The sequence below is a fragment of the Callorhinus ursinus genome, unplaced genomic scaffold (assembly GCF_003265705.2).
Source record: "Callorhinus ursinus isolate GAN/ISIS: 27379988/994484 unplaced genomic scaffold, GSC_fseal_2.0 scaffold45, whole genome shotgun sequence".
Lineage (NCBI taxonomy): Eukaryota > Metazoa > Chordata > Mammalia > Carnivora > Otariidae > Callorhinus > Callorhinus ursinus.
In genome coordinates, this window is record NW_027397107.1 from 4,796,418 (window position 1) to 4,809,998 (window position 13,581).

Here is a 13,581-nt window from a genome sequence, read left to right on the forward strand (position 1 = left end):
GGCGCCGCGGCTCCGGCCCCGCCGCCTCTCCCCGCGCCCTGGGCCCCTCGTCCTCCGCCGCGCCTCCCGGGCGGGGGCCTTGGGCAGGGGCCGCCGTCTCCCGCTAGAGGGACCCGAGCTGCCTCCGCGGCCGTCTCGCCCCAACCGACGGCGAGCGCCTCCGGAGCCGGGACGGCGTTCTCGTCACTTAGATCTGGCACGTAGTGGGGCCTAGCAAGAGGCTGCCAGGTGGAAGGAAGCAGAGGTGGCGCGGGCCCGGCACTTAGTGGGTGCGCCCTGAGTGTTCGGTCATTGCCGGCCTTGGGGACTTGCTCGCAGGCTTGGAGGTGGGGGGCACTCTGACGTGTCGCCTCTGGGAGAACCGTGAGACCCGCGGTGAGCAGAGTTGACGACTGGCAACCAGGACCTCCCAGGGGTAGCCTGGGAGATCTCTTGAGAGACGGGGGAAGCTCTGACTGTGCAAGGTGAGAAAGCAGAGAGGCGGGCAGAAGGCCAGGAGGGTGACCGGCAGGACCTTCCAAGAACCCAGAGCACCTGGGAGCAGGCGGCCTTAAGGTGCTAGGTCAGGGTGTGGGAGCGCGCAGGCGAGGCCCTGGTGCCTGACAGTGGGCACCCACCGCTGACCGTGGAGAAATTCCTTCTGAAGAACCAGGAAAGAGATGCCAATTTGCAAGAGGGGTGGAACTAACTTTCAGCCAGGGCGGCTGTGCGCCAGGCAGTGAGCTGAATTGAGCACTTGGGTAAGAAGTGTGTGAAGCACTGAAAGCAGTAACGGGTGACCTTTTCAGAAGTTTGGAAGTGAACCAGAGAGGCCTGTAGCTCGAGGGGTAGTAAGAGTAAAGGAGAGAGGTGATTTCTTTATCCCTCCCCCGCACCCCAATATGAGGTGGAGCTCTCAAATAAAGGAGCTGAGAGGAGAGAATAATAAGAGAGGAGAGATGGGATAATTAATGGTGCAAGATCTTAGAAAAGGACAATGAGAGATAGGGCTGGCGGAGGGGGAGGAAGAAATCAGAGAAGAGGCACACCTCTTCCCACAAGAATTAAAGGATGCATAAGGATGGAAATATTTTGAGATGGGGAGGCATACACACTGATCCTTCATGTTTCCTTGGATCGGCTGCCTAGATGACACCCAAAGTCATTCTGTAGGCCTCCTGGGGTTACTGTCCTTTAAAACTTAAGTGCAATTGGCTCAAACCCCTATTCCTCTGAAAGTGGGAAAGCCAGCATACCTGCCAGTGTTTCCAAAATTCACAGGGAAACTTACATTTCTCCTAATTGTCCTATTGGCCCTAATTTTCTATTCCCAATATCCTATCATGCTATTTTAGGAAATTTGTCATTGTGTCCTGGATACCACCCCATTTATACTCCCCCAAAATATAGCGTCATATGTGAAAACAAAGTACCCAATGTTATATGATTGTTAAATAAATTATAGTTTATTTGTAACCATTAAAAATCTTGTTGAAGGAAAAGATTAATGAATGGGAAATATTTGTAATTGAAAAGCACATCATAAGATGATATAATAGCAGCTTATAATATATGAATATACTATGCGTATCACAGATATCATGCCTAAATTGGATTTTTATTTTCTTCTGTGACTTCTTCATTTTCTTATTTTCATAGTACATTAATATTTCTCTTTAAATCAGGGAAATGATATTTTAAAGTATTTTTAAGAAAGGTGATTTTTAAGAGATCTTTATGGAGTTTAAAAGATATTAGGAATTAAGAAAGGAGGGGTGCCTGGCTGGCTCAGTTGGTAGAGCATGAGACTCAATCTCAGGGTCTTGAGTTAAAGCCCCACCGTTGGGGCTTTAACATTTTTTTTTTTTTAAGGAATCAAGAAGAAAGGAAATTGCAAATGGGTCTTTGAAGAATGGAAGGGACTTAGATCAGCAGAGATGGGCTAGTTGGGGAGGCTGCCCTCAGCAGGAGGAACACTGCAATCAAGGACACAAAATAAGAAAGGGAGGGAGTGTTCAGGGAACACCAGAGGTCAGTCTGGTTGAGGCGTAGGATTTGAGGTGGAGAAAAGTAGGAGACTCAGTCTGGAAAAATAAGATGGGGCCATGGTCCCGAATGCCAAGCTAAACCCTTTGTAATTTACGGTTGAGAAGAACCCCTGGAGCTTGAACTGTGCAGGGATAAATTTTAAAGTAAATTTTCCTGTAACCTCTTACTTAATGAGGTTCTGGATCTCAGCCCTTCTAACTTAATGATATTTGGATATTTGATTGACTCAGAGCAGTGAGGTAGGGACAACAGTTTTTCATTCCAACTGTGTACAGAATGAGAATTGGCCCTGGCTTCTCTGCCTATCAATAACTACAATTTTTATTCACAAGGCACCAGAGTTTCAGAGAGAACAGATTAGCAAAGAGCGAGGGTGAGAGGAAGAAGAAATGTGCACCTTAAACCAGTGCTTTTTTTTTCTTTTTTACAACTTTCTGTGAGTTTGGCTTTTTTTAGATTCCACAGATGAGTGAGGTCATACAGCATTTGTCTTTGTCTGACTTATTTCATGTAGCATAATGCCCTCAAGATCCATCCATGTTGTCAAAAAGGGCAGGATTTCCTTCTTTTTTTATTGCTGAATAATATTCTTGGCAAACTTTTTTGACGGTGACCCTCTATACAAAATATGTTGCACATCTCAACCCAGAATATACACATGCATGTACATAAATACACCTCTGAGACAGAAGTTTCATGAAGTATTACTCTTCTGTACTGCTGCTGATACTTTCAACTTGATTATTTTTATTTCTTTTTAAACACTGGTCAGGACCTACTACACTGATTTTATGACCCACTTATAGGGGTTACAAAATGCCTCAAAGGACATTGAAAGCGCTAGAGTATTCCCGCTATGTTTACAGTTCTCATATAAGTAGCCATATAGACTGTGACCTTAAGTTTGCCATGTTTACATGTCCCAGAAGTCAACAGGACAGTCAAGAGTCTCTCGGGACATGGTGAGGGCAGGGATAGAAGGGTTGACAAGAGCCATGTTTGGGTTCCTCTTCCCTTCTTAGTAAATATTTCCCGATATCAATATTTCTCGGGAACCATAAATGTTTTCTTCTTTGTTTATCTTGAGATGCAGATTGAACTTCAGACAAGGCTGAACTACCACCTGTAAACCAGAGACAACTTTTCGTGTGAATCAACAGAATCAAAGACTAAAATAAAAGGGGAAATAATGTATCTTGATTGTGACAGTACACAGAAGCTAACTTATCCACCACTGTTGGACTATGATAGGGACAGTCAGTACCATTCCTTTCTTATAAATCCAGAACCAATGAGAAGAGGAAAATACAACTCTATCACCAACAGAGCTGAACTAAAGAATGTGGCTTGGCTGATGACTGGGAGGCTTTTTAATATTCCTGAATTAAAATTATCTCCCCCAAAACTCCGACCTCCCCCTTGAAGGGGCCTAGCAACTTTCACTGTGTGAAAGATTAGAGAAGATTGTCCTCTCTCTGAGGGCAGGCAGATCCGAATTCACCAGTTAGGTAAGTCCAGCCCAATTGTCTCCTAACTGCCCTCCTCTGAAAACAAAACAAAACAGTTAGGGAATAAGGATCTATCCCTGCCCAAACAAATCGGATCTGACCCAATAGCTAGGCAGTTGAACAGAAAAGTGTATTAATGCAGTGAATTATAAAAAATGGCAAATCCATACCTTAACATCTCATTGTCACTTAAAACCTATAAGGAACACCCGTTTGCCAGTCTTCTGATGTGAGGCCAAAATTTTTCTTTCAGCAAGAGTGATGTTTAGGGTGTTCTTGAGCTCTTTCTTACATAAATCCTATCCGCAGTATATTTTCTGTGCTTTCTAATTTGTTTCTCTAAAGTTGACTAAGGACTTAAAACTTCTTGCAAAGCGGTGTAAGTGAAGGCTTCTTCTTTAAAAAAAAAAAAAAAAATCCTTTGTAATTGTCTTACCCACATCTGGTTTGACAGTAATTTTCAACTGGCTGTTAGCTAATATTTCCAGAGCATTCAACTGACATTTCATAGAAACAACTCTCTTTTCATGCTTATGTTTCATCAGTTTGTGTAACTTAAATTAATTACACTCTGGCATACAGTCATAGGAGGTTTGGGACCAAACACAACAGACTCTTGTTAGGCATCTAACTCAAATGGTAGGAAGAAGTGTGTAGGAATTCCAGAGATGAAAGCATTAAGTAGGTCATGGGTAGTAGTCAGTATGTTTAATTGGAGGGAATAGAAAGTGTCGATTCCAGAGAGTCCATTAAAAGAGAGCCGTTAATGCTCATTAGACTAGTATGACCAACTCTGTGTGCATATATCTTAACCTTCTTCCATCATTTATCCATTTTATAAGCCCCTCAAAATCACTGTCTCTCCATTCCCATTTAGCTAAACATGGCTTTAAATGGCTTTGGATTGGTATGGCTATCAAAGAAATTCAAATGGTAACATCGCGTACTGCATTAGCAAAATATACATACCTTTTACGCTTTCCAGTCTTAATAAGATGTTGTAATTGATACATTCAGAGAAAGCTGTGATGTGAATTGGCATTATCCCTTTAGGAAGCAATTGACCATACTTCTGAAGAGCCTTAAAAGAGATGTGGCCCTTTTGACTCATCAATACCACTCCTGGAAACTTTTCCTTGAGAAATAACCCTCCCCCAAAGAGGATGGCCACATGTACAATATTTACTGTAGCCTTATTTGTGGTAGTGAAAGTTGGAGTAACTTATGGTATGTAACATTGTTTAACCTAACCACTGATTACATATTATTTAGAAAAAGATACATTTTGTTCCACTACACTAAGAACCTGAAACTGAATTGTATACTTTAGAAGGCTGAATTTTGTGAATCATATCTCAACTTTTCAAAAAAAGATACAATTCTGTATTTTTGCTTTTGTATCAGCCAAGATCAGCAGGAAACAGATGGCCTGCTAAAAATGTGTAACTGGAGGGAGTTAATGAAGGGACAGTGTAGAAAGAGACAAGCAGGGTTGAGGGAAACCAACAAAGGATAGTGAAGCACCCCAGGGCTAGAATCCGTGGAGAAGGCATCATCAGCCATAGACTAAGTGAGAACAATAGCTGCAGGAAAGAGAGAGCCCATAGGAACTTGCAGGAATACAGCCCTACCTCTCTCTCTTGCCCTCAGGTCTCCTGTGGTACCTCCCCCACTGGCTGAACCCAAGAGGAAACCTAAGTGGAAGTGAGCCCAGATGACAGTGTCCTTCAACGCTAGCCTCTGGGAAAGAACGGAGGGTGGATCTGGAAAGACAAAGGCAGAATATCTAGCAGGTATGTGATCATAGAATAATGTGAGAACTGTCAAAGCATATGGCCAAGGATCTTAAGGGAATCCAGAAAACCAGGGTTTCCAGAGAGGAAAAGTGGAGGTAGCTGGAGAGCACATAGAGTAGGTGGTGGGAACAAGAAAGATCGTTAACTGAGGCTAGGGCAAGGATGAGAGACAGAAGCAGGCACATTTTATTTTTTGGCCAAATACTTAGCTGGAGACTGAGCTCTGGAAGAGATTAATAGGAGATACAGGAGCTAAATTAGACCAGGGCATCGGAAATTCTTCCCCTATTGGCTATTATCCTGTATTTCTCCTTCCTAGCTAAACTGCATGTGTTCAACAAATAATTGCTTAGTACCTATCATGTGCCAGGAACCGTTAGGCCCTGGGGATTGAGGAGGGAACAAAATTAACATCCTTGCTGTCCTGCAGTTTACATCCTGGTGGGGGGAGACAGACCGTAGATAAGTAAATATGTTAAGGAATGATCAGTGTTATTAAAAAAAAAATGTGGGAGAGCAGGGAAATAAAATTCTGCCCATTCTATATCTTAAAAACCTTGATTTAGACCACACGGCTCCCCCCCCCACACACACACACACCAGAGCTCCTGAGTAAATTAGCCTTGTGTATCTCTCACCTGGACAAAGGTCATTATACCTTCCTCCCTCCATCACCCTCCAACCAGTCCTCCACTCTGTGGGGAGGATCTTCCTGAAATGAATCATGTCAGTGCCCTGCTTAAAATCCTCCAATGCTCTTGTTTGCCTGCAGTGTGGAATACTGTCTAACCTCCTTATCATGGACCTTTTCTTAACTTCTCAGTCCATCACATGCCTCTACCTCTCCCACTCTCCTCTTCTGCCCACACTAATTGCCTGCAGTTTACCGGCCATGCCACACTGTCTCTCATATCCGTATGTTTGTTCGTGCTGCTCTTTCCACTTGGAGGACCCTCCCATACCCTCCACCTTCACCAGAATTTGGCAATCCCCTCTTTACGCTTCTAAACCCCTTAGCAATCACCTCTTTGGTCAAGCTCCCCTGACCTTCCCAGGTGTGAGGGAGCATCTCCCAGCTCCCTCTTTCATGTTATGTCTTATAGGTACCTATGAATGCATTTATCATACCATGTTATCTTATTTCTTAGATCTCAAGATGAACAGAACTGGGTTTGGAGCACCTGGGGGTGGCTCAGTTGGTTGAGGCACATTTTATTTTTTGGTCAAATACTTAGCTGGAGACTGAGCTCTGGAAGAGATTCAAAGGAGATACAGGAGCTAAATTAGACCAGAGCATTGGAAATTCTTCCCCTATTGGCTATTACCCTATATTTCTTCAGCTCCGGTCATAATCTTGGGGTCCTGGGATCGAGCTCCTCATCCAGCTCCGTGCTCAGTGGAGAGTCTGCTTCTCTCTCTCCCTTTTCCTCTGTGCCTCCCCCCTCATATAAATAAATAAAATCTTTAAATATAATCCATGGGTCAGAATCCTACATTATTGGTACATGTGTGACCCTCTTTTGTTACTAATCACCCACCCTAAAAACTAGGATTGACAACTTACACATATTCCCCCCCACACACACCCCATGCTGAATCTTGTGTTTATCATTTTCTGGCTTCTAAAAATATTTTTATCTAGCAAATATTTTTTAAATCAATTTTTAAATTGCCCTAGCTTTGATTTCATGGATATGTGGAATCTAAAAAAAAAAACAAAACAAATGAACAAACAAAAAACAGAAACAGACTAGTAAATACAGAGAACGAAAGGTTGCCAGCAGGGAGGGGGAGAAGGGGGGTGGACAAAATGGGTGAAAGGGAGTGGAAGATACAGGCTTCCAGTTATGGGATAAGTAAGTCATGAGTATGGAAGGTACAGTGTAGGGAATGTAGGGGACAGTTTGGTAGTAGCTTGATGTGGTAACCGATGGTAGCAACACTTGTGGTGGGCCCAGCATAAGGAGTAGAGCTGTCAAACCACTGTGTGGTGCACCTGAAACTGAATGTAACATTGTGTGTGTCAACTATACTTCAATTACAAAAATTACCCTAGCTTTATAAAAATGTTAAAAAGTTTTGCTTTTTCAAAAAGGTGAGATTGAAGGTGCTTATATATCTTTACTAGCCATATATATATATATATATATAGGATTTACTAACTACATATATATACATATATATATATATATGATTTTATTTATTTATTTGTCAGAGAGAGAGACAGAGGCAGGCAGAGGGAGAATCAGGCTCCCCACCAAGCAAGGAGCCTGATGTGGGGCTGGATCCCAGGACCCCAGGATCATAACCTGAGCTAAAGGCAGACGCTCAACCGACTGAGCCACCCATGCTTCCCTACTAGCTATATATACTTCCTCTTGTGAAATATCTGTTCATATCTTTTTGCCCATTTTCTATTAGTTTTTTTATCCTTTTCTCATTAATGTTCAGGATTTCCTTATGTGTTCTCTTAATGTTCCTTTAGAGTTTTTTCCCCTTAGAATTCAAGTACACAGAAAAAGTTTAATTTCTAGAAATTTATATATGTCTATATATTTACATATACACATAAGTGTATACTTGTGTATGTGAACCTACATACATAGTCCCAACACATGTATTTTAGTTGCTTTCTTTATTAAAGGGTATCATTCCCTACATAATATCCTGGGACTTCTTTTTTTTTTTTAAGATTATGTTTATTTGACAGAGAGAGAGAGAGCGCAAGCAGGGGGAGAGGGAGAGGGAGAAGCAGGCTCCCCACTGAGCAGGGAGCCCAACACAGGACTCAGTCCCAGGACCCGAGGACCATGACCTGAGCTGAAGGCAGATACTTAACTGACTGAGCCACACAGGTGCCCCAATCCTGGGACTTCTTTTTTACTTTCCATGTTGCATTGCTAAGATTTATCTCGGGCATGCTGCAAGTAGCTGAGTTTATTTACTGTGGCTGCTGTAGATTATTCTAGAGTGTGAATGCACTCATATTACTTTGCCCCTTGCGGCAGAGGCTCTTGGTACCCTGTGTTCTTCCCTATGGCTCACCTCTGATTTTAGCCAAATACATCATGGCCAGTTTCATGGGAGCTCCCAAACACTGACAATTCCTACTGTTCGTGTTAGGCCTTGGGTTTCTCCAATTTCTGCTTCAGGCCCTTCTCTGCCACAAGAGCTTCCTAGCATCTCCTCAGGCATGGCCTGACGGTAAGGAGAGTTAACCCTCAACTAATGGGGGACGTGAGCCAAGGGATAAAAGCCCCAGGTTCCCATCCTTCAGATGGACAATTCTGGGAGCCATTTTGTATGCTTCTCAGAGGCATCCACAGAATCACATGCCCCAAGTCAGCTTTTCTTCCTCCTCTGCCTCAGCCTTCTGTCCTTCACTCCTGCTGCCTAAGATCACTTCCCAAATAAACAACCTGCCCCCAAGTCCTTGACCCAGTCTCTGCTTTTGAGGAACTCAAACTAATACAGCCAATGTCCTGATAATGAGCGTTCGGGCTGTTGCAGGGTTTTGCTATTGCAAAAATGCTGCTAAGAAAATTTGTGTAAAGCCCACTGGTACACAGGTACAGGAATTTCTCTTGTGTATTTATATAGGAGTAGAAATGCTGGGTCAAAGGCTAAATCAACTTTCAACTCTACAAGATAATTCCAAACTGTTTACCAAAGTGCTTTTTACCAGTTCATAGTTTCAACAACATCATATATGGAATCCTATTGCTCCATATCCTCTCCGACACTTGGTATGGTCAGATTTCTTAATTTTCAACACTCAAACGGGTATCAAATGAAATCTCATTGTGGTCTTAATCTGTACCTCCTGATGATTCATGAGATTGAACAGGGCTTCATATATTTATTGACCATAATGTTTCATCATCTGGGAAATGTCTATTCTTAGCTTTTGCTCGTTTTTCTGTTGGTTGATTGTCCTTTCCTCATTAATTTCACTAATGCTTTTTTTAAATTTTTATTTATGTAATCTCTACCCCGCACGTGGGGCTTGAACTCACAACCCCAAGATCAAGAGTCACATGCTTCACCAACTGAACCAGCCAGGCACCCCTAATTTTACTAATTCTTGGACAGTTATGGGTTTTTACCCCTTGGCACTCAGGTGCTCAGAATTGAATTAATCACAGTCTTTACTGGATAAGACCTTTTTTTCTGGTTACAAAATCAAGGCACGCTGTCGTAAAAGGAACATGTAAAGAACACAGACACATCTAGCTTTGAGAAAGTCTTCTTTCTGGCAGTTCCACCCCACCTCTGAGCAGGAATAACTCCCGCGAGTTTGTTATCCCATATTTTGGGGATTTTGTTTTCATGAATGTCTCCCAAATCAGGTAGTTTCTCAAAAGTAAGGACTGTGTTGTGATGCCCGTATTCCCAGCTCCAGAAGTACTGGCTTGGATCAGGAATGTAACACATCACTGCTGAACTAACTCCTGAAAGGTGGTTCAGAACAGAAGTTTTTAAAGGTACAAGACTTCAGTTTGAACAGAAGACTCAGGTAGGAGACAAACGGAGGATAGTACTGGTAAAACGTTCTGAGGCTTGATTACTTAAAGTCTTAGCCGTTGAGCCAAAGTGTTTGATTTTTATCTTGGAGGCAGCCCTCCGAAGAGGCACTCAAGGCCACTTTGGGTGCAGGGAGGTTATTTGTTCTTATGTTTTTATCAGCGACAGAATTAAAATAAAACACTGACAATCTAGTCATCTAAAAGCAGTGTACAGGATGTAAGGGAGGAGGTTGGGGAAAATAAAACCAAAGATAGAGGAATGAATGAATCAAGAAGTTATTAACTTTTTTGGGGGGGACCCAGAGTCCAATGAAAAAGTCATGAAAACTGGGCCTTTTTTCAGAAAATAGACATAAACCTCAGCCCTTGCACTTTTTTTATTTTTTTTTAAGTTTTATTTAAGTCATCTGGACACCCAATGTGGGGCTCGAACTCATGACCCCAAGATCAAGAGTCGCATGCTCCACCGACCAAGTTAGCCAGGCGCCCCAGCCCTTGCACTTTTTAAGAACCTTTGATCAGTGGGTTATTCTTAAAAAAAAAAAAAAGATGTTATTTATTCATTTGACACAGAGAGAGAGTGAGAGAGAGAGAGCATGAGCAGGTGGAGGGGCAGAGGGAGAAGCAGGCTCCCCACAGAGCAGGGCTCCATCCCAGGACCCTGGGATCCTGACCTGAGCTGAAGGCAGATGCTTAACCCACTGAGCCACCCAGACGCCCCGATCCGTGGGCTGGCTGTTCTAAGAGCGAGAGATGAAGAACCTGAACTATGATGGCAGAATGTGTTCATTCACTCAGACATGTTGATGTGTCTCCTACTAGATGCAAGGCACAGTGCCGAGTGCTGGGCACACACACCATCCAGTTTAAAGCATGGAGTACAGTGTGGCATGGTTGTCAACAGCACGGACTCTGTGCTCAAGTGTTTGGTTGCAAACCCCTGCCAGGTGACCTTGGCTAATTTGTGAAATCCATCTGTACTCTGCAGGTGTTTCACAGAGACAGCCCTATCACCACCCTCATCATCAAGGGAATCACACATCCCAATAAGGCACTTAGAATTCAAGGCATGGAGGGAGCCCTTGGCAGAGCCTTAAGGCAGAAACCAGAGTGGAGAGCAAAAGGAGGAAGCAGAGAGCATGGGCTTGATTTCAGGAGCTTTGGCTAAAATGGAGGAGGGGCGAGAAGGCAATAGCTGGAGCGGGAAGTGAGGGCAAGGAATGGGTGAGACCCTAAACGCCGTGGGGAGGACAGAGTGGAGTGGGAGAGGCTGACGGCAAATCGCCGAAGATCTGTTGTTTCCCCTAAAGGTGCCCAGAAGGCAGACAGGAGGGCTCTAGGGCAGAGGTGGGAGGGTCTGGCTTTCGCTGGGAAGACACTTCCGCTTGTGCACTGGCGGGGAGGAGTCAACTATGGTGTGGCTGCAGGTGCTGGCTCCAAAGTAACCACAGGCCAGGGTGAAGGAATGTCACCCACGGGGGAGGGGCGGGGAGTGGAGGCTGATGGGAGGTCTGAGGAGAGGGGACAAGTGGCCGGCTGACCTGACCGAGCATTTTAAAGGGGGGCTAGACAGGAAGTAGAGAAGGTAAGGAGATTGCCAGGGATTCCTCAGAACTGGTGAGTTTATAAGGACACAGATCCTTCCATTGGTCATGAGAGCTACAGGAGGAGAAAAGCATCTAAAGAAAGGGCAGTGAGTGGTGAGTGAAGTCGGGAAGAATGGGGACCCACAGGAGACCGCGGGATTTGCCAACTGACTGGTGACTACTGAAGTGATCTCAAGGATCACTCTAATGTCAGAGCAGATGACACGTGGCTTGGAAGAAAGGAGGGAAGGAACAGCAGTAAACTACCCCAATCCGAGATCTGATGATGGAATGAAGGGGAAAGTAAGACATTAACCAAAGAGAGAGTCGAGTGGGGCATATTTTTCTTTCTAGAAGTCAGGAGAGACACCTCTGTGGACCCGTATGTACATGTATAATTTTTTAAGGCAAAGGCCGTGGTTGTAGCTGCCGGCGGGAAAGGGAGAAGTGAGGCTCCAGGTCAGCGGGGAATGACGCAAGCATAATATGGTAATGAACAGCTCCTCTAGGCCAGGTGTTTTCCAGAAGACTCTGTCATCCCCAATATACAGAGGAGAAAACTGAGGCTCAGAGAAGTTCCTTGCCCCAAATTACCCTGCTAGTATGTGACAGAGCCAGGATTTAAGCCTAGGTCATACCACTCCAAAGCGCCAATGCTTACCGGCCCCTGTCCCACAGAGAGGCAGAAACATTGACACTACTGAGGAGGAGGAATACTTCCCTTGGCACCCAGAAAAGGAAGAAAGACTTGGAAGACATCTGTGTGCTTAAGATTTTGTGTTCGTTCAGAGTTATTCTCCTTCCCACTCACCTGTATAAGCATATGGACTTTTTAAAGTTGGCATGATTGAAAATAAATAAATTAATTAAATAAATAAATAAATATTAAAAAATAAAGTTGGCATGATTGAGAAAGCATAACTTGACATTGAAAAAAGAATCAATCTTCCCTTAATTCAGGAGAACGGAGGGGAAACAGTTTGTATATGTTGGCAAGTTGTTTATTACAGTGAGCAGTGATCGACTTGAGGCATTTTGTGATATATTTTTCATCTATCAATATTTTCTTTTTTTTAAGATTTTATTCATCTATTTGTCAGAGAGAGAGAGAGCACATGCAGAGGGAGCGGCAGAGGGAGAAGCATGTTCCCCGCTGAGCAGGGAGCCCAATGCGGGGCTCGATCCCAGAACCCTGGGGATCATGACCTGAGCCGAAGGCAGAATCTCTGAACCACCCAGGCGCCCCTATCAGTATTTTCGGATAGGTGATTTCAAAATCACTGCCTAAAGAACAGATCTCATTTCTTTTTGCCAAACTCCCACATGCAGGGAACACAGAGAAAACCAAAACCAAACCATAGCCCAAAGGGAACTGTGTAGCCTTAGGTCAGGTCCCAGCCCAGGGCGAGAGACAGAAACCAAGAGCTGTGGTAAGTAACTGGGCAAACTGGTCAGGACACAGGGAGCAGACCCTATTGCCACACTAACGTCCCAGCCCCAGAGGTCACACCAAAGGCTGTGAAGAAAATGCCAGAGTTCAAGGGCATCGAGCAGACCAGAAAAGGACTGAAAAAAGCAACTCTGAGCAGAAAGAAGGTAGCCACCTGACCCCGCTTTGCAAACTAACCTCTCTGTGCCCACAAAGGCCATTTTAAGTCATCCAGTGACCTGTTAAAAACAGTGAAAAGAAACAAGTGAAATCAAACTTTAACTATATCGGAAGTACTAGTGGGGCACCCGGCCGGCTCAGTCAGTGGAGCATGTGACTCTTGATCTCAGGGTCCTGAACTCAAGCCCCATGTTGGGCATGGAGCTTACTTCATTAAAAAAGAAGAAGTATTATCATTTCACATTGTAATCAAATGGCCAATAATTTAAATTCCTTTTTTCATGCTAAGTCTTCAAGATCTAGAATGTGTCTTTTTTTTTTATTATTATTCATTTGAGAGAGAGACAGAGAGAGCACAAGCAGGGGGAGGGGCAGAGGGAGAAGCAGGCTCCCCACTGAGCTGGGACCCTGACATGGGGCTCGATCCCAGGACCCTGAGATCATGACTGGAGCCAAAGGCAGACGCTTAACCATCTGAGCCACCCAGGCGCCCCTGGAGTGCATCTTGCACTTGCAGTACATCTCAAT

General features: G+C 44.1%; 1 long non-coding RNA gene across 1 annotated transcript; it reads left to right on the forward strand.

Annotated features, from left to right (window-relative positions):
• Nucleotides 1–6: 6 nt before the first annotated feature.
• LOC112839978 (uncharacterized) lies at nt 7–12,317 on the forward strand. The gene is made up of 5 exons (XR_012375158.1): nt 7–464; nt 3,122–3,536; nt 5,187–5,329; nt 9,682–9,848; nt 12,123–12,317. It is a non-coding gene; the product is annotated as an uncharacterized lncRNA (long non-coding RNA).
• The last annotated feature ends 1,264 nt before the right edge of the window (nt 12,318–13,581 follow it).